Consider the following 19,950-nt stretch of genomic DNA (forward strand, 5'->3'; position numbering starts at 1 on the left):
GACAGGAGAAGGGAAGCGGGTGGTGAGAAAGGTACAGAGGGCAGGGTTTGGGGGCTGGGAAGGAAAGGGAAAAGATTAGGGTTTGGGGATGATGAAAGGGCTTTCTACGGGTAAGGATGGCAAAGGGTGGCAGTGACGGAAAGTCAGGCAACCTGTCCTGTCCGTCTTTTTGTATCGTGAATTGGAAAGACTGCAAGGGGGAGGGGAGTTGCTTGCGCCCTAAAGGAGGAGTTATTCAGATTCATTGCAGTGGGCGGCGGCTGCAAAACGCACCATTCTTCTTGTTTTGGCTCTGCAAAGCAGCCTTTTCAAGGGTTGGCTTGGGTGACAAAATGTCTTGTGTAGGCATGGGTTTGTCTCCCTCTCGCTCTCTCTCCCTAAGATGTGTCCGGCATAGGCCAGGGTGCCACTCGAGGCCCAAACCAATTCTGGTTATCGCTTCTCGGCCTTTTGGCTAAGATCAAGTGTAGTATCTGTTCTTATCAGTTTAATATCTGATACGTCCCCTATCTGGGGACCATATATTAAATGGATTTTTAGAACAGGGAGATGGAAAAAGAGCTTGCTCTGTCCACTCCACGCATTGACCTGGTATTGCAGTACCTCCAGGAACGGTGCACCCCTTCTTAACCCAGTTTCCAAAAGCAGAACTCAATTCACCTGATTCATATTAGCCCGATTTAATGAATTGGAAGAAAGCATACGTCTTCATATGCACCTCAATTTGGCCCATTCACTTTTCACACTTCCTCCTTTTGTTTTTTATCTTTCACACTTTTGACTTTCTTTATTCATCCAAATAGCAAACTCATCACCACTCAACCTGACCAACTCGGCTATGTCCCCGTGCTGCAGTTCTCTGTCTTATCTAGATCATTTGCAATTGAATGGAATAGATCCCTTTTGGACAAAGTGGATTCACCTGCTGCTGCAGTGACCACAGGTGTGATAACATCTAGAATTGGCATCTGGTGCGATCTCTCCGCTTCCACTCCAAAGAAAGTTACCTGTTTATTCCTATCATGCATTGGTTTTTGGGGTTTTCTTTGAGTAATGATGATCTCTTTAGTAGTCTGTTGGCGCCCTCTCCTGGAGGAATAGTTTGCTTGCTCTTGGACATTCTAAAAGAGAGGTCATGATAGACATTGAGCTTCTGAGCTCAATTGGGGACAGTCATGGGTGATGAATGTTTGCAACCTACTGCGAAGCCTCATACCGCAATATAAGGAACGTCAAATACTAAGAAAGGGCGGCCTATGAAAGAATTACTACTTTCAATAAGTACACTTAAACGGCTAATTGGGAATAGAAAAACTGTAAAAAGCCCTCTGAGAAAGCCCCCCTCTAACCTTTGATAGTAAGCTTTTCTGTAGTCTGCCTGTTGATGTATTTTCCGTTTGAACTGTGCACAACATGAAGAGACGGAACACTGGCGGCTTGTCACAATGCCCCCCGATGACATCACAATAGCGCTGCTGCCTAGAAAACAAGCTGCGCAGAAGAAGTTGTTCTTTGGGTGGGAGGGTGGGCTAGTGGAAGGAGGGGGCAATCTCTTTTTTTCCCGGGTGGTAGGGGGATGACAGGAGAAGGGAAGCGGGTGGTGAGAAAGGTACAGAGGGCAGGGTTTGGGGGCTGGGAAGGAAAGGGAAAAGATTAGGGTTTGGGGATGATGAAAGGGCTTTCTACGGGTAAGGATGGCAAAGGGTGGCAGTGACGGAAAGTCAGGCAACCTGTCCTGTCCGTCTTTTTGTATCGTGAATTGGAAAGACTGCAAGGGGGAGGGGAGTTGCTTGCGCCCTAAAGGAGGAGTTATTCAGATTCATTGCAGTGGGCGGCGGCTGCAAAACGCACCATTCTTCTTGTTTTGGCTCTGCAAAGCAGCCTTTTCAAGGGTTGGCTTGGGTGACAAAATGTCTTGTGTAGGCGTGGGTTTGTCTCCCTCTCGCTCTCTCTCCCTAAGATGTGTCCGGCATAGGCCAGGGTGCCACTCGAGGCCCAAACCAATTCTGGTTATCGCTTCTCGGCCTTTTGGCTAAGATCAAGTGTAGTATCTGTTCTTATCAGTTTAATATCTGATACGTCCCCTATCTGGGGACCATATATTAAATGGATTTTTAGAACAGGGAGATGGAAAAAGAGCTTGCTCTGTCCACTCCACGCATTGACCTGGTATTGCAGTACCTCCAGGAACGGTGCACCCCTTCTTAACCCAGTTTCCAAAAGCAGAACTCAATTCACCTGATTCATATTAGCCCGATTTAATGAATTGGAAGAAAGCATACGTCTTCATATGCACCTCAATTTGGCCCATTCACTTTTCACACTTCCTCCTTTTGTTTTTTATCTTTCACACTTTTGACTTTCTTTATTCATCCAAATAGCAAACTCATCACCACTCAACCTGACCAACTCGGCTATGTCCCCGTGCTGCAGTTCTCTGTCTTATCTAGATCATTTGCAATTGAATGGAATAGATCCCTTTTGGACAAAGTGGATTCACCTGCTGCTGCAGTGACCACAGGTGTGATAACATCTAGAATTGGCATCTGGTGCGATCTCTCCGCTTCCACTCCAAAGAAAGTTACCTGTTTATTCCTATCATGCATTGGTTTTTGGGGTTTTCTTTGAGTAATGATGATCTCTTTAGTAGTCTGTTGGCGCCCTCTCCTGGAGGAATAGTTTGCTTGCTCTTGGACATTCTAAAAGAGAGGTCATGATAGACATTGAGCTTCTGAGCTCAATTGGGGACAGTCATGGGTGATGAATGTTTGCAACCTACTGCGAAGCCTCATACCGCAATATAAGGAACGTCAAATACTAAGAAAGGGCGGCCTATGAAAGAATTACTACTTTCAATAAGTACACTTAAACGGCTAATTGGGAATAGAAAAACTGTAAAAAGCCCTCTGAGAAAGCCCCCCTCTAACCTTTGATAGTAAGCTTTTCTGTAGTCTGCCTGTTGATGTATTTTCCGTTTGAACTGTGCACAACATGAAGAGACGGAACACTGGCGGCTTGTCACAATGCCCCCCGATGACATCACAATAGCGCTGCTGCCTAGAAAACAAGCTGCGCAGAAGAAGTTGTTCTTTGGGTGGGAGGGTGGGCTAGTGGAAGGAGGGGGCAATCTCTTTTTTTCCCGGGTGGTAGGGGGATGACAGGAGAAGGGAAGCGGGTGGTGAGAAAGGTACAGAGGGCAGGGTTTGGGGGCTGGGAAGGAAAGGGAAAAGATTAGGGTTTGGGGATGATGAAAGGGCTTTCTACGGGTAAGGATGGCAAAGGGTGGCAGTGACGGAAAGTCAGGCAACCTGTCCTGTCCGTCTTTTTGTATCGTGAATTGGAAAGACTGCAAGGGGGAGGGGAGTTGCTTGCGCCCTAAAGGAGGAGTTATTCAGATTCATTGCAGTGGGCGGCGGCTGCAAAACGCACCATTCTTCTTGTTTTGGCTCTGCAAAGCAGCCTTTTCAAGGGTTGGCTTGGGTGACAAAATGTCTTGTGTAGGCGTGGGTTTGTCTCCCTCTCGCTCTCTCTCCCTAAGATGTGTCCGGCATAGGCCAGGGTGCCACTCGAGGCCCAAACCAATTCTGGTTATCGCTTCTCGGCCTTTTGGCTAAGATCAAGTGTAGTATCTGTTCTTATCAGTTTAATATCTGATACGTCCCCTATCTGGGGACCATATATTAAATGGATTTTTAGAACAGGGAGATGGAAAAAGAGCTTGCTCTGTCCACTCCACGCATTGACCTGGTATTGCAGTACCTCCAGGAACGGTGCACCCCTTCTTAACCCAGTTTCCAAAAGCAGAACTCAATTCACCTGATTCATATTAGCCCGATTTAATGAATTGGAAGAAAGCATACGTCTTCATATGCACCTCAATTTGGCCCATTCACTTTTCACACTTCCTCCTTTTGTTTTTTATCTTTCACACTTTTGACTTTCTTTATTCATCCAAATAGCAAACTCATCACCACTCAACCTGACCAACTCGGCTATGTCCCCGTGCTGCAGTTCTCTGTCTTATCTAGATCATTTGCAATTGAATGGAATAGATCCCTTTTGGACAAAGTGGATTCACCTGCTGCTGCAGTGACCACAGGTGTGATAACATCTAGAATTGGCATCTGGTGCGATCTCTCCGCTTCCACTCCAAAGAAAGTTACCTGTTTATTCCTATCATGCATTGGTTTTTGGGGTTTTCTTTGAGTAATGATGATCTCTTTAGTAGTCTGTTGGCGCCCTCTCCTGGAGGAATAGTTTGCTTGCTCTTGGACATTCTAAAAGAGAGGTCATGATAGACATTGAGCTTCTGAGCTCAATTGGGGACAGTCATGGGTGATGAATGTTTGCAACCTACTGCGAAGCCTCATACCGCAATATAAGGAACGTCAAATACTAAGAAAGGGCGGCCTATGAAAGAATTACTACTTTCAATAAGTACACTTAAACGGCTAATTGGGAATAGAAAAACTGTAAAAAGCCCTCTGAGAAAGCCCCCCTCTAACCTTTGATAGTAAGCTTTTCTGTAGTCTGCCTGTTGATGTATTTTCCGTTTGAACTGTGCACAACATGAAGAGACGGAACACTGGCGGCTTGTCACAATGCCCCCCGATGACATCACAATAGCGCTGCTGCCTAGAAAACAAGCTGCGCAGAAGAAGTTGTTCTTTGGGTGGGAGGGTGGGCTAGTGGAAGGAGGGGGCAATCTCTTTTTTTCCCGGGTGGTAGGGGGATGACAGGAGAAGGGAAGCGGGTGGTGAGAAAGGTACAGAGGGCAGGGTTTGGGGGCTGGGAAGGAAAGGGAAAAGATTAGGGTTTGGGGATGATGAAAGGGCTTTCTACGGGTAAGGATGGCAAAGGGTGGCAGTGACGGAAAGTCAGGCAACCTGTCCTGTCCGTCTTTTTGTATCGTGAATTGGAAAGACTGCAAGGGGGAGGGGAGTTGCTTGCGCCCTAAAGGAGGAGTTATTCAGATTCATTGCAGTGGGCGGCGGCTGCAAAACGCACCATTCTTCTTGTTTTGGCTCTGCAAAGCAGCCTTTTCAAGGGTTGGCTTGGGTGACAAAATGTCTTGTGTAGGCGTGGGTTTGTCTCCCTCTCGCTCTCTCTCCCTAAGATGTGTCCGGCATAGGCCAGGGTGCCACTCGAGGCCCAAACCAATTCTGGTTATCGCTTCTCGGCCTTTTGGCTAAGATCAAGTGTAGTATCTGTTCTTATCAGTTTAATATCTGATACGTCCCCTATCTGGGGACCATATATTAAATGGATTTTTAGAACAGGGAGATGGAAAAAGAGCTTGCTCTGTCCACTCCACGCATTGACCTGGTATTGCAGTACCTCCAGGAACGGTGCACCCCTTCTTAACCCAGTTTCCAAAAGCAGAACTCAATTCACCTGATTCATATTAGCCCGATTTAATGAATTGGAAGAAAGCATACGTCTTCATATGCACCTCAATTTGGCCCATTCACTTTTCACACTTCCTCCTTTTGTTTTTTATCTTTCACACTTTTGACTTTCTTTATTCATCCAAATAGCAAACTCATCACCACTCAACCTGACCAACTCGGCTATGTCCCCGTGCTGCAGTTCTCTGTCTTATCTAGATCATTTGCAATTGAATGGAATAGATCCCTTTTGGACAAAGTGGATTCACCTGCTGCTGCAGTGACCACAGGTGTGATAACATCTAGAATTGGCATCTGGTGCGATCTCTCCGCTTCCACTCCAAAGAAAGTTACCTGTTTATTCCTATCATGCATTGGTTTTTGGGGTTTTCTTTGAGTAATGATGATCTCTTTAGTAGTCTGTTGGCGCCCTCTCCTGGAGGAATAGTTTGCTTGCTCTTGGACATTCTAAAAGAGAGGTCATGATAGACATTGAGCTTCTGAGCTCAATTGGGGACAGTCATGGGTGATGAATGTTTGCAACCTACTGCGAAGCCTCATACCGCAATATAAGGAACGTCAAATACTAAGAAAGGGCGGCCTATGAAAGAATTACTACTTTCAATAAGTACACTTAAACGGCTAATTGGGAATAGAAAAACTGTAAAAAGCCCTCTGAGAAAGCCCCCCTCTAACCTTTGATAGTAAGCTTTTCTGTAGTCTGCCTGTTGATGTATTTTCCGTTTGAACTGTGCACAACATGAAGAGACGGAACACTGGCGGCTTGTCACAATGCCCCCCGATGACATCACAATAGCGCTGCTGCCTAGAAAACAAGCTGCGCAGAAGAAGTTGTTCTTTGGGTGGGAGGGTGGGCTAGTGGAAGGAGGGGGCAATCTCTTTTTTTCCCGGGTGGTAGGGGGATGACAGGAGAAGGGAAGCGGGTGGTGAGAAAGGTACAGAGGGCAGGGTTTGGGGGCTGGGAAGGAAAGGGAAAAGATTAGGGTTTGGGGATGATGAAAGGGCTTTCTACGGGTAAGGATGGCAAAGGGTGGCAGTGACGGAAAGTCAGGCAACCTGTCCTGTCCGTCTTTTTGTATCGTGAATTGGAAAGACTGCAAGGGGGAGGGGAGTTGCTTGCGCCCTAAAGGAGGAGTTATTCAGATTCATTGCAGTGGGCGGCGGCTGCAAAACGCACCATTCTTCTTGTTTTGGCTCTGCAAAGCAGCCTTTTCAAGGGTTGGCTTGGGTGACAAAATGTCTTGTGTAGGCGTGGGTTTGTCTCCCTCTCGCTCTCTCTCCCTAAGATGTGTCCGGCATAGGCCAGGGTGCCACTCGAGGCCCAAACCAATTCTGGTTATCGCTTCTCGGCCTTTTGGCTAAGATCAAGTGTAGTATCTGTTCTTATCAGTTTAATATCTGATACGTCCCCTATCTGGGGACCATATATTAAATGGATTTTTAGAACAGGGAGATGGAAAAAGAGCTTGCTCTGTCCACTCCACGCATTGACCTGGTATTGCAGTACCTCCAGGAACGGTGCACCCCTTCTTAACCCAGTTTCCAAAAGCAGAACTCAATTCACCTGATTCATATTAGCCCGATTTAATGAATTGGAAGAAAGCATACGTCTTCATATGCACCTCAATTTGGCCCATTCACTTTTCACACTTCCTCCTTTTGTTTTTTATCTTTCACACTTTTGACTTTCTTTATTCATCCAAATAGCAAACTCATCACCACTCAACCTGACCAACTCGGCTATGTCCCCGTGCTGCAGTTCTCTGTCTTATCTAGATCATTTGCAATTGAATGGAATAGATCCCTTTTGGACAAAGTGGATTCACCTGCTGCTGCAGTGACCACAGGTGTGATAACATCTAGAATTGGCATCTGGTGCGATCTCTCCGCTTCCACTCCAAAGAAAGTTACCTGTTTATTCCTATCATGCATTGGTTTTTGGGGTTTTCTTTGAGTAATGATGATCTCTTTAGTAGTCTGTTGGCGCCCTCTCCTGGAGGAATAGTTTGCTTGCTCTTGGACATTCTAAAAGAGAGGTCATGATAGACATTGAGCTTCTGAGCTCAATTGGGGACAGTCATGGGTGATGAATGTTTGCAACCTACTGCGAAGCCTCATACCGCAATATAAGGAACGTCAAATACTAAGAAAGGGCGGCCTATGAAAGAATTACTACTTTCAATAAGTACACTTAAACGGCTAATTGGGAATAGAAAAACTGTAAAAAGCCCTCTGAGAAAGCCCCCCTCTAACCTTTGATAGTAAGCTTTTCTGTAGTCTGCCTGTTGATGTATTTTCCGTTTGAACTGTGCACAACATGAAGAGACGGAACACTGGCGGCTTGTCACAATGCCCCCCGATGACATCACAATAGCGCTGCTGCCTAGAAAACAAGCTGCGCAGAAGAAGTTGTTCTTTGGGTGGGAGGGTGGGCTAGTGGAAGGAGGGGGCAATCTCTTTTTTTCCCGGGTGGTAGGGGGATGACAGGAGAAGGGAAGCGGGTGGTGAGAAAGGTACAGAGGGCAGGGTTTGGGGGCTGGGAAGGAAAGGGAAAAGATTAGGGTTTGGGGATGATGAAAGGGCTTTCTACGGGTAAGGATGGCAAAGGGTGGCAGTGACGGAAAGTCAGGCAACCTGTCCTGTCCGTCTTTTTGTATCGTGAATTGGAAAGACTGCAAGGGGGAGGGGAGTTGCTTGCGCCCTAAAGGAGGAGTTATTCAGATTCATTGCAGTGGGCGGCGGCTGCAAAACGCACCATTCTTCTTGTTTTGGCTCTGCAAAGCAGCCTTTTCAAGGGTTGGCTTGGGTGACAAAATGTCTTGTGTAGGCGTGGGTTTGTCTCCCTCTCGCTCTCTCTCCCTAAGATGTGTCCGGCATAGGCCAGGGTGCCACTCGAGGCCCAAACCAATTCTGGTTATCGCTTCTCGGCCTTTTGGCTAAGATCAAGTGTAGTATCTGTTCTTATCAGTTTAATATCTGATACGTCCCCTATCTGGGGACCATATATTAAATGGATTTTTAGAACAGGGAGATGGAAAAAGAGCTTGCTCTGTCCACTCCACGCATTGACCTGGTATTGCAGTACCTCCAGGAACGGTGCACCCCTTCTTAACCCAGTTTCCAAAAGCAGAACTCAATTCACCTGATTCATATTAGCCCGATTTAATGAATTGGAAGAAAGCATACGTCTTCATATGCACCTCAATTTGGCCCATTCACTTTTCACACTTCCTCCTTTTGTTTTTTATCTTTCACACTTTTGACTTTCTTTATTCATCCAAATAGCAAACTCATCACCACTCAACCTGACCAACTCGGCTATGTCCCCGTGCTGCAGTTCTCTGTCTTATCTAGATCATTTGCAATTGAATGGAATAGATCCCTTTTGGACAAAGTGGATTCACCTGCTGCTGCAGTGACCACAGGTGTGATAACATCTAGAATTGGCATCTGGTGCGATCTCTCCGCTTCCACTCCAAAGAAAGTTACCTGTTTATTCCTATCATGCATTGGTTTTTGGGGTTTTCTTTGAGTAATGATGATCTCTTTAGTAGTCTGTTGGCGCCCTCTCCTGGAGGAATAGTTTGCTTGCTCTTGGACATTCTAAAAGAGAGGTCATGATAGACATTGAGCTTCTGAGCTCAATTGGGGACAGTCATGGGTGATGAATGTTTGCAACCTACTGCGAAGCCTCATACCGCAATATAAGGAACGTCAAATACTAAGAAAGGGCGGCCTATGAAAGAATTACTACTTTCAATAAGTACACTTAAACGGCTAATTGGGAATAGAAAAACTGTAAAAAGCCCTCTGAGAAAGCCCCCCTCTAACCTTTGATAGTAAGCTTTTCTGTAGTCTGCCTGTTGATGTATTTTCCGTTTGAACTGTGCACAACATGAAGAGACGGAACACTGGCGGCTTGTCACAATGCCCCCCGATGACATCACAATAGCGCTGCTGCCTAGAAAACAAGCTGCGCAGAAGAAGTTGTTCTTTGGGTGGGAGGGTGGGCTAGTGGAAGGAGGGGGCAATCTCTTTTTTTCCCGGGTGGTAGGGGGATGACAGGAGAAGGGAAGCGGGTGGTGAGAAAGGTACAGAGGGCAGGGTTTGGGGGCTGGGAAGGAAAGGGAAAAGATTAGGGTTTGGGGATGATGAAAGGGCTTTCTACGGGTAAGGATGGCAAAGGGTGGCAGTGACGGAAAGTCAGGCAACCTGTCCTGTCCGTCTTTTTGTATCGTGAATTGGAAAGACTGCAAGGGGGAGGGGAGTTGCTTGCGCCCTAAAGGAGGAGTTATTCAGATTCATTGCAGTGGGCGGCGGCTGCAAAACGCACCATTCTTCTTGTTTTGGCTCTGCAAAGCAGCCTTTTCAAGGGTTGGCTTGGGTGACAAAATGTCTTGTGTAGGCGTGGGTTTGTCTCCCTCTCGCTCTCTCTCCCTAAGATGTGTCCGGCATAGGCCAGGGTGCCACTCGAGGCCCAAACCAATTCTGGTTATCGCTTCTCGGCCTTTTGGCTAAGATCAAGTGTAGTATCTGTTCTTATCAGTTTAATATCTGATACGTCCCCTATCTGGGGACCATATATTAAATGGATTTTTAGAACAGGGAGATGGAAAAAGAGCTTGCTCTGTCCACTCCACGCATTGACCTGGTATTGCAGTACCTCCAGGAACGGTGCACCCCTTCTTAACCCAGTTTCCAAAAGCAGAACTCAATTCACCTGATTCATATTAGCCCGATTTAATGAATTGGAAGAAAGCATACGTCTTCATATGCACCTCAATTTGGCCCATTCACTTTTCACACTTCCTCCTTTTGTTTTTTATCTTTCACACTTTTGACTTTCTTTATTCATCCAAATAGCAAACTCATCACCACTCAACCTGACCAACTCGGCTATGTCCCCGTGCTGCAGTTCTCTGTCTTATCTAGATCATTTGCAATTGAATGGAATAGATCCCTTTTGGACAAAGTGGATTCACCTGCTGCTGCAGTGACCACAGGTGTGATAACATCTAGAATTGGCATCTGGTGCGATCTCTCCGCTTCCACTCCAAAGAAAGTTACCTGTTTATTCCTATCATGCATTGGTTTTTGGGGTTTTCTTTGAGTAATGATGATCTCTTTAGTAGTCTGTTGGCGCCCTCTCCTGGAGGAATAGTTTGCTTGCTCTTGGACATTCTAAAAGAGAGGTCATGATAGACATTGAGCTTCTGAGCTCAATTGGGGACAGTCATGGGTGATGAATGTTTGCAACCTACTGCGAAGCCTCATACCGCAATATAAGGAACGTCAAATACTAAGAAAGGGCGGCCTATGAAAGAATTACTACTTTCAATAAGTACACTTAAACGGCTAATTGGGAATAGAAAAACTGTAAAAAGCCCTCTGAGAAAGCCCCCCTCTAACCTTTGATAGTAAGCTTTTCTGTAGTCTGCCTGTTGATGTATTTTCCGTTTGAACTGTGCACAACATGAAGAGACGGAACACTGGCGGCTTGTCACAATGCCCCCCGATGACATCACAATAGCGCTGCTGCCTAGAAAACAAGCTGCGCAGAAGAAGTTGTTCTTTGGGTGGGAGGGTGGGCTAGTGGAAGGAGGGGGCAATCTCTTTTTTTCCCGGGTGGTAGGGGGATGACAGGAGAAGGGAAGCGGGTGGTGAGAAAGGTACAGAGGGCAGGGTTTGGGGGCTGGGAAGGAAAGGGAAAAGATTAGGGTTTGGGGATGATGAAAGGGCTTTCTACGGGTAAGGATGGCAAAGGGTGGCAGTGACGGAAAGTCAGGCAACCTGTCCTGTCCGTCTTTTTGTATCGTGAATTGGAAAGACTGCAAGGGGGAGGGGAGTTGCTTGCGCCCTAAAGGAGGAGTTATTCAGATTCATTGCAGTGGGCGGCGGCTGCAAAACGCACCATTCTTCTTGTTTTGGCTCTGCAAAGCAGCCTTTTCAAGGGTTGGCTTGGGTGACAAAATGTCTTGTGTAGGCGTGGGTTTGTCTCCCTCTCGCTCTCTCTCCCTAAGATGTGTCCGGCATAGGCCAGGGTGCCACTCGAGGCCCAAACCAATTCTGGTTATCGCTTCTCGGCCTTTTGGCTAAGATCAAGTGTAGTATCTGTTCTTATCAGTTTAATATCTGATACGTCCCCTATCTGGGGACCATATATTAAATGGATTTTTAGAACAGGGAGATGGAAAAAGAGCTTGCTCTGTCCACTCCACGCATTGACCTGGTATTGCAGTACCTCCAGGAACGGTGCACCCCTTCTTAACCCAGTTTCCAAAAGCAGAACTCAATTCACCTGATTCATATTAGCCCGATTTAATGAATTGGAAGAAAGCATACGTCTTCATATGCACCTCAATTTGGCCCATTCACTTTTCACACTTCCTCCTTTTGTTTTTTATCTTTCACACTTTTGACTTTCTTTATTCATCCAAATAGCAAACTCATCACCACTCAACCTGACCAACTCGGCTATGTCCCCGTGCTGCAGTTCTCTGTCTTATCTAGATCATTTGCAATTGAATGGAATAGATCCCTTTTGGACAAAGTGGATTCACCTGCTGCTGCAGTGACCACAGGTGTGATAACATCTAGAATTGGCATCTGGTGCGATCTCTCCGCTTCCACTCCAAAGAAAGTTACCTGTTTATTCCTATCATGCATTGGTTTTTGGGGTTTTCTTTGAGTAATGATGATCTCTTTAGTAGTCTGTTGGCGCCCTCTCCTGGAGGAATAGTTTGCTTGCTCTTGGACATTCTAAAAGAGAGGTCATGATAGACATTGAGCTTCTGAGCTCAATTGGGGACAGTCATGGGTGATGAATGTTTGCAACCTACTGCGAAGCCTCATACCGCAATATAAGGAACGTCAAATACTAAGAAAGGGCGGCCTATGAAAGAATTACTACTTTCAATAAGTACACTTAAACGGCTAATTGGGAATAGAAAAACTGTAAAAAGCCCTCTGAGAAAGCCCCCCTCTAACCTTTGATAGTAAGCTTTTCTGTAGTCTGCCTGTTGATGTATTTTCCGTTTGAACTGTGCACAACATGAAGAGACGGAACACTGGCGGCTTGTCACAATGCCCCCCGATGACATCACAATAGCGCTGCTGCCTAGAAAACAAGCTGCGCAGAAGAAGTTGTTCTTTGGGTGGGAGGGTGGGCTAGTGGAAGGAGGGGGCAATCTCTTTTTTTCCCGGGTGGTAGGGGGATGACAGGAGAAGGGAAGCGGGTGGTGAGAAAGGTACAGAGGGCAGGGTTTGGGGGCTGGGAAGGAAAGGGAAAAGATTAGGGTTTGGGGATGATGAAAGGGCTTTCTACGGGTAAGGATGGCAAAGGGTGGCAGTGACGGAAAGTCAGGCAACCTGTCCTGTCCGTCTTTTTGTATCGTGAATTGGAAAGACTGCAAGGGGGAGGGGAGTTGCTTGCGCCCTAAAGGAGGAGTTATTCAGATTCATTGCAGTGGGCGGCGGCTGCAAAACGCACCATTCTTCTTGTTTTGGCTCTGCAAAGCAGCCTTTTCAAGGGTTGGCTTGGGTGACAAAATGTCTTGTGTAGGCGTGGGTTTGTCTCCCTCTCGCTCTCTCTCCCTAAGATGTGTCCGGCATAGGCCAGGGTGCCACTCGAGGCCCAAACCAATTCTGGTTATCGCTTCTCGGCCTTTTGGCTAAGATCAAGTGTAGTATCTGTTCTTATCAGAACAAACTGAGCTAGCTACACTTGACGAGATACGATCAGGGAGACGAGCTCCGAAGCCCAGCCGAGACCGGAAGAGGGAGATCGGACGGAAGAAGAGCTTGGCAGAAAGAAGCAAGAAGACGAAGGCTCGGAGAAGACTTGGGGAGACCAGAGGAACTTCGAGGAGGAGCACAGCGGGAGAAGACACCCGGAGAAGAATCCAAGATCCAGCTCCGGGAACTCAAGCAGGAACCAGCCATGGCAAGCAAGCCAGAGAAGGCAGCCAAGAAGGCTCAGGACCCAGGGACCTCCAGGAAGGCTCATCCAGAGGCTTCTTCGGCCCAAGAGGCCCCTACCTCCGACGCCAGCCAGCCGGAGGGAGCCCGGACGCCGCCTGAAAAGGCTCCAACCCTGGAGCCTTGGATGCGGCAGACGGTCGCCCTGAAGCTAAAGGCGGTGGATGGTAGGTTGCCGGACATGTCCAGCGACGTGTTCTGCAAGAAGATGATTCTGGATCAGGGCTTCTCCAGGGCGGAAACCCTGAGTGTCCAGACCTTCATGACTGGCTTTTTTCTGGTAACCTTTGCCACGGTGAATGCCTGCAGGAGATACTGGGAGGCGATGAACGCAGCGATGCCGGACTCCCCTTTTCATTCTTTTTTAGGATCCTGTCCTATACAGAGGGATGAGAAGAGGATCACGGTCTCCATGCGGAACCCGCACACCCCAGGAAGAGACATCTCCACGTTCCTGGGACGTCTCTGCACAGTGGTGAGGGAGCCATCCCACATCCTTAACGGCAACGGATTCTGGACGGGTAAGTGGTCAGTAACCGTTCGACTCTACAGGGAACCAGCATCCGAGGATGGTCTCCAGCACCTGCCCCCGACATTCTCTCTGGGAAACTCCTTTGGTCTCATCTACTACCCGGACATGCCACACAACTGCAGGAAATGTGGCGGGAAAGGGCATTCGATGAAGACCTGCAAGGAGGACGCCTGCAGGGTTTGCCGGGTGACGGGACACAGCTCCAAGGACTGCCCAAAGAAGAAGACTTGCAACCTATGTGGACAGGCGGACCACCTTTACAAGGACTGCCCACAGCGGGAGAAATCCTGGGCAAGGGTTGCCGCGGTGACCCAGTATCGGGTAGTCACAGCTTCGTCGACCAAGGCAGCTACGACCAAGGCCACAGAGGCCAAGGACAAGGCGGCCAAGAACCCGGCGACCGTGGCTCCAGCCGATGCCCCAGCAGCCACGGAGTCCAGGAAAAAGGGTAAGAAAACTGTTGCCCCCTCCCTGGTCCCCCCCCCTGCCACCCCTGTCCAAACCCCTCCCCCCCCGGCCAACCCTACTGAGGATTCCACTACCTCCACCTCATTTCCCTACTCCTCAGTTGGTCTCCTCACCCCCCCCCCAAAGCCCACTCTCCCTCCCCAGACCATGAGAGCAGAGGACCTCAGCACTCTTGCACTTTTCACCGAGGAGGATTTTCCAGCTCTTGTCTCCTCAGGTACAGGCCAAAGGAAAAGGAAGGTGGAAGATAGTCCTGTCGCAGAACCTTCCAAGCTGTTCATTGTGGATCCCAATCCACCCCAGGAAGAGGAGGATGGCCTCCTCCCAGAACCGGACGTGTTGGAGCAGATGGTGGAGTCCCTTGTGGCCGAAGAAGAAATGGAGGAGTCGGAAGCCACTGAGGCACCATCCCTGCTCGATCAGCTAGAAGAAGAGGGTCTGCTGGAGATACCCTTACCAGCAGGTGCCAAAGAGGAAGAACCGCCCGACCGGAGTGGTAACTAAGGCACACCGCCTGCGCTAACTTTCTCTTTCCTCCAATGACTGCTAACATTAACACCTTTTCCATTAATGTTAGGAGCATCAGAGACAAGTTCCGACGTCAGACAATTTTTGCGTTCCTTAACACTCAGTCTAGTGATGTATTTTTCCTGCAGGAATGCTCCCTTCCCTCCTCTAGGTCCTTCAACCATCTGGCCAGGGAGTGGACCCATGGCCCATCCTACTGGTCCGGCGGAGGCGACTGTAGGTCCGCGGGGGTCGCCGTGCTGATCAGGGGAAGCGCCTTCACATTGGACTCTGTTCAGGAAATCGTCTGCGGCAGGTTACTGCTCGTGGATGGCACCTGGGCGGGAGAACCTGTCAGGTTCATCAATGTGTACGCTTCTCCTGTGAAGAGCGATCGACTGGAGCTCCTCCAAGCCCTGCGCCCTCAGCTCGCTACTGCCAGGACGGTAGTGATGGCCGGGGATTTCAACTGCCCGATTGAGGAGGATGGACGCAGTTCTGGAACGGCTGCCAAGTTGGACGTCACATCCAAACTGCTCATTGAGATGGTGACCGAAGCCTCTCTTGTGGACGTTGTTGGCTCCATCGGACACGGATCCGTGAACTATTCATGGTGCCGATCCGATGGCTCGCTGCGTTCCAGGATTGACTTTGTGTTTACCTCTCGGGCGGTTGGGCGGAGTGGGCACTCGATGGTCCCCTGCTTCTTCTCTGACCACAGAGCCATTCACTTTCAAGGTGTGCTGGGCCATGGCTTCCCCATTGGCCCGGGCTCCTGGAAGCTGAACTGCTCTCTGCTGGAAAAGGGTGAGATTCTGGAGGAGCTTAGAGCTGCCTACTCCACGTGGCGGGCCTACAAGGCGGGCTTCCAGTCTGTTTCTGACTGGTGGGAATACGTTAAACTCGAGTTCCGTTTCTTCTTTCAGGCAAAGAGTCAACAACAGGCGGGTCTGAAGAGGAGGGACTTCAGGAGACTCCAGCGTGAGCTGCGTTCCCTGCAGGACCTTCTTCGATGCGGCTGGGACGTGAGAGAGGAGCTGGAGGAGACTAAGAGGAGCCTGAAAAGGCACTTCGAGGAGGAGTCCGAGCGAATTGTCTTCCGTTCCAAAGTGGAGAACCTGGAGAAGGGTGAGAAATGTAACTCGTTCTTTTTCAGGAAACTCCACGCCGGTCACACGCCCATGAATGAACTACGAGACGAGAGTGGCAGCATGCGACGCGGGAAAGAGAACGTGATGAAGGTCGTCAGCGACTTCTACAGCGAACTCTACGCCCGCAAGACTACTGACCCCGAGGCCGCCGATAAGTTCCTGTCAGGTATCACTAACCATCTTGACCCTGCAGACGCGGCGGCCATGGATGTTCCTCTGACGGTGGACGAGCTGCTCTCGGCCGCCAAATCCTTTAGTTCTGGCAGGACACCGGGCAGTGACGGCCTCCCAGCAGAGCTCTATGTAGCGCTGGGAGACCTAATCTGTCCGGACCTGTTAGGGCTGTATGAGGAGATGGTGGTGGAGGGCAGAATGCCTCCATCTCTGAGGGAAGGAATGGTCACGATCCTGTACAAGCGTAAAGGAGAGAGGTGCGACCTGAAGAATTGGCGTCCCATCACCCTTCTGAACGTCGACTACAAGATCCTGGCCAAGACGATGGCAACGAGATTGAAGACTGTTATCGGACGGATCATCCACCCGGATCAGACCTGCGGCATCCCCGGACGTCGCACCGCAGACAGCCTGGCTCTCATGCGGGACACGGTCGAGTACATCAAAGCCCGCCGGGTGCACGCAGCCCTGATCTCGTTGGATCAGGAAAAGGCCTTCGACCGTGTTTCCCATGAGTTCCTGGGCAAAGCTCTGCACAGGTTAGGTTTGGGTAACATGTTTTGCTTGTATGTCCAACTAATGTATTTTGATATTCACAGCTCGGTGTTGGTAAACGGCTGGAAGACTGACCCCTTCCCGGTCCTCTCAGGGGTCAGACAAGGCTGTCCTCTGTCACCTCTTCTTTTTGTTTGTGTTATAGAACTCTTTGCAGAGGCTATCCGGCGGAATGGAGAGATCAGAGGGATCACCGCACCAGGACCAGAACGCTTCGAGGTCAAGTGCTCGCTCTACATGGACGACGTGACCGTCTTCTGCGCGGACCGGCGCTCAGTCGACACCCTCGTCCAGACCTGTGAGACCTTCGGACGGGCTTCGGGAGCCAAAGTCAACTGCGGGAAGTCGGAAGCCATGCTCTTCGGGGACTGGCAGCCGGCCTCTTCCGCCCCCTTCCCCTTCAGCATCCAGCCGGATTTCATCAAGGTTCTTGGAGTCTGGTTCGGGAAGGAAGGAGCAGCCCTCAAGTCCTGGGAGGAACGCTTGACCAAGATCACCCAACGGATCGGTCTGTGGAGCCTCAGACGCCTCACCTGTGAGGGCAAAGCACTGGTCCTGCGTAACGAGGTACTGCCCGTGCTGCAGTACACGGCCCAGGCCTGGCCCCCCCTTGCCACCGTGTGCAGGGCCATTACCAGGACGGTGTTTCGTTTTGTCTGGGGATCCAAGATGGACAGAGTAAAGCGGAGCATCATGTACAAGGATCCTCGCAAGGGTGGGAAGGGCGTACCCGATATCCCCACCCTCCTGCGATCCTCCTTCGTATGTGACTGCGTTCGCCGAACTCTGCGAGTCAAGAGAGGTTCCGCGGGTGGGTCCATGTCTCGCTTCTTCCTGCTCCCCCTTTGGAGACGGTTAGGCTGGGACAAGTGGGACAGCTCCTTCCCCTACAACTGGACGGCGCCATGGTTCTACGGAGACGTGGTTCGGTTTGTGAGGGAACACCAACTGGAGGGACTCAAGCCTGATTTGTGGAAGCCAAAGACTATCCACAAACTCATCAGAGCCAAGGACGAAATGGAGAACATTCCAGGACTTCATCACGACACACTGGAGACTGTTTGGACAAACGTGTCATCGGCTGGATTGACCAACGGGCACAAGGACTTGTCATGGATGGCGATACAGGGCGGACTGCCCGTCCGGTCATTCATGCACGCCCGGAACCTGTGCAAAACCCGGTACTGCCCAAGGTGCCCCTTCGTGGAGGAAACATCGCTGCACGCCTTTTGGGACTGCCGTTTCGCACAGCGCCTGTTGGTTGCCCTGGAGGATGACCTGAGGAACTCCGTCCCCAGAGGGAGCCTATCGTACCATTCCGTACTTTATGGACTCTTCCCTGGGACTCACACCGTTGGAGCCATCCAGGAGGCTTGGCGCCTTATGAACTGCTTTAAGGACGCTATTTGGGTCGCCAGGAACCGGCTCATCTTGAAGAGGGAGAGGATGTCTATCCAGGATTGCCGCAGGCTGATCCACAGCCTGCTCAGAGACTATTCCATCATGGACAGTCCGGACGACAGCGCCGAGGAGGAGGTTTAGACCTCTTCCATGCCCCCTCCCTCCTTTTCCCGTTATGTGCGTCTTTCAATAAAGCTTCGGGCCTGTGATTTCCCCACCCTATCCCCCTTTTCCCCTACCCCCATCCCCCAATCGCCGGTTCGTCGTTATTTATTGTCTAACTTTTTCTTTCAGCTTGAGTGTTATGGATAAGCATAGGAGCGTGATGTATAGTTTAGTGCGTCGTACTCTATGGCTATGTAAGAAGGATTGTATATTTCTGTGTGTACGGGGCTGCGGCACTGTACACGGTTTGTTACCTTTTTGTGAGTAGTGCATGATAATAAAGATGCTGTTAAATCAAAAAAAAAAATCTGTTCTTATCAGTTTAATATCTGATACGTCCCCTATCTGGGGACCATATATTAAATGGATTTTTAGAACAGGGAGATGGAAAAAGAGCTTGCTCTGTCCACTCCACGCATTGACCTGGTATTGCAGTACCTCCAGGAACGGTGCACCCCTTCTTAACCCAGTTTCCAAAAGCAGAACTCAATTCACCTGATTCATATTAGCCCGATTTAATGAATTGGAAGAAAGCATACGTCTTCATATGCACCTCAATTTGGCCCATTCACTTTTCACACTTCCTCCTTTTGTTTTTTATCTTTCACACTTTTGACTTTCTTTATTCATCCAAATAGCAAACTCATCACCACTCAACCTGACCAACTCGGCTATGTCCCCGTGCTGCAGTTCTCTGTCTTATCTAGATCATTTGCAATTGAATGGAATAGATCCCTTTTGGACAAAGTGGATTCACCTGCTGCTGCAGTGACCACAGGTGTGATAACATCTAGAATTGGCATCTGGTGCGATCTCTCCGCTTCCACTCCAAAGAAAGTTACCTGTTTATTCCTATCATGCATTGGTTTTTGGGGTTTTCTTTGAGTAATGATGATCTCTTTAGTAGTCTGTTGGCGCCCTCTCCTGGAGGAATAGTTTGCTTGCTCTTGGACATTCTAAAAGAGAGGTCATGATAGACATTGAGCTTCTGAGCTCAATTGGGGACAGTCATGGGTGATGAATGTTTGCAACCTACTGCGAAGCCTCATACCGCAATATAAGGAACGTCAAATACTAAGAAAGGGCGGCCTATGAAAGAATTACTACTTTCAATAAGTACACTTAAACGGCTAATTGGGAATAGAAAAACTGTAAAAAGCCCTCTGAGAAAGCCCCCCTCTAACCTTTGATAGTAAGCTTTTCTGTAGTCTGCCTGTTGATGTATTTTCCGTTTGAACTGTGCACAACATGAAGAGACGGAACACTGGCGGCTTGTCACAATGCCCCCCGATGACATCACAATAGCGCTGCTGCCTAGAAAACAAGCTGCGCAGAAGAAGTTGTTCTTTGGGTGGGAGGGTGGGCTAGTGGAAGGAGGGGGCAATCTCTTTTTTTCCCGGGTGGTAGGGGGATGACAGGAGAAGGGAAGCGGGTGGTGAGAAAGGTACAGAGGGCAGGGTTTGGGGGCTGGGAAGGAAAGGGAAAAGATTAGGGTTTGGGGATGATGAAAGGGCTTTCTACGGGTAAGGATGGCAAAGGGTGGCAGTGACGGAAAGTCAGGCAACCTGTCCTGTCCGTCTTTTTGTATCGTGAATTGGAAAGACTGCAAGGG

General features: G+C 49.1%; 8 non-coding genes and 2 pseudogenes across 8 annotated transcripts; all 10 read left to right on the plus strand.

The window, feature by feature from the left end:
- The first annotated feature begins 434 nt into the window (after positions 1 to 434).
- Positions 435 to 625, plus strand: LOC142270267 (U2 spliceosomal RNA). Its single transcript, XR_012735589.1, has one exon. It is a non-coding gene; the product is annotated as a U2 spliceosomal RNA (small nuclear RNA).
- Positions 626 to 2,012: 1,387 nt separating this feature from the next.
- LOC142270287 (U2 spliceosomal RNA) lies at positions 2,013 to 2,203 on the plus strand. The gene has a single exon (XR_012735603.1). It is a non-coding gene; the product is annotated as a U2 spliceosomal RNA (small nuclear RNA).
- A 1,387-nt stretch (positions 2,204 to 3,590) lies between these two features.
- On the plus strand, positions 3,591 to 3,781 carry LOC142270299 (U2 spliceosomal RNA). Its single transcript, XR_012735614.1, has one exon. It is a non-coding gene; the product is annotated as a U2 spliceosomal RNA (small nuclear RNA).
- A 1,387-nt stretch (positions 3,782 to 5,168) lies between these two features.
- LOC142270311 (U2 spliceosomal RNA) lies at positions 5,169 to 5,359 on the plus strand. Its single transcript, XR_012735625.1, has one exon. It is a non-coding gene; the product is annotated as a U2 spliceosomal RNA (small nuclear RNA).
- A 1,387-nt stretch (positions 5,360 to 6,746) lies between these two features.
- LOC142270323 (U2 spliceosomal RNA) lies at positions 6,747 to 6,937 on the plus strand. The gene has a single exon (XR_012735636.1). It is a non-coding gene; the product is annotated as a U2 spliceosomal RNA (small nuclear RNA).
- Positions 6,938 to 8,324: 1,387 nt separating this feature from the next.
- Positions 8,325 to 8,515, plus strand: LOC142270274 (U2 spliceosomal RNA). Its single transcript, XR_012735593.1, has one exon. It is a non-coding gene; the product is annotated as a U2 spliceosomal RNA (small nuclear RNA).
- Positions 8,516 to 9,902: 1,387 nt separating this feature from the next.
- On the plus strand, positions 9,903 to 10,093 carry LOC142270277 (U2 spliceosomal RNA). Its single transcript, XR_012735594.1, has one exon. It is a non-coding gene; the product is annotated as a U2 spliceosomal RNA (small nuclear RNA).
- A 1,387-nt stretch (positions 10,094 to 11,480) lies between these two features.
- LOC142270278 (U2 spliceosomal RNA) lies at positions 11,481 to 11,671 on the plus strand. Its single transcript, XR_012735595.1, has one exon. It is a non-coding gene; the product is annotated as a U2 spliceosomal RNA (small nuclear RNA).
- A 1,387-nt stretch (positions 11,672 to 13,058) lies between these two features.
- On the plus strand, positions 13,059 to 13,148 carry LOC142270273 (U2 spliceosomal RNA; annotated as a pseudogene).
- Positions 13,149 to 18,588: 5,440 nt separating this feature from the next.
- Positions 18,589 to 18,798, plus strand: LOC142270269 (U2 spliceosomal RNA; annotated as a pseudogene).
- Positions 18,799 to 19,950: the final 1,152 nt, after the last annotated feature.

This window comes from Anomaloglossus baeobatrachus, unplaced genomic scaffold, assembly GCF_048569485.1.
Source record: "Anomaloglossus baeobatrachus isolate aAnoBae1 unplaced genomic scaffold, aAnoBae1.hap1 Scaffold_3263, whole genome shotgun sequence".
Taxonomy (NCBI): Eukaryota; Metazoa; Chordata; class Amphibia; order Anura; family Aromobatidae; genus Anomaloglossus; species Anomaloglossus baeobatrachus.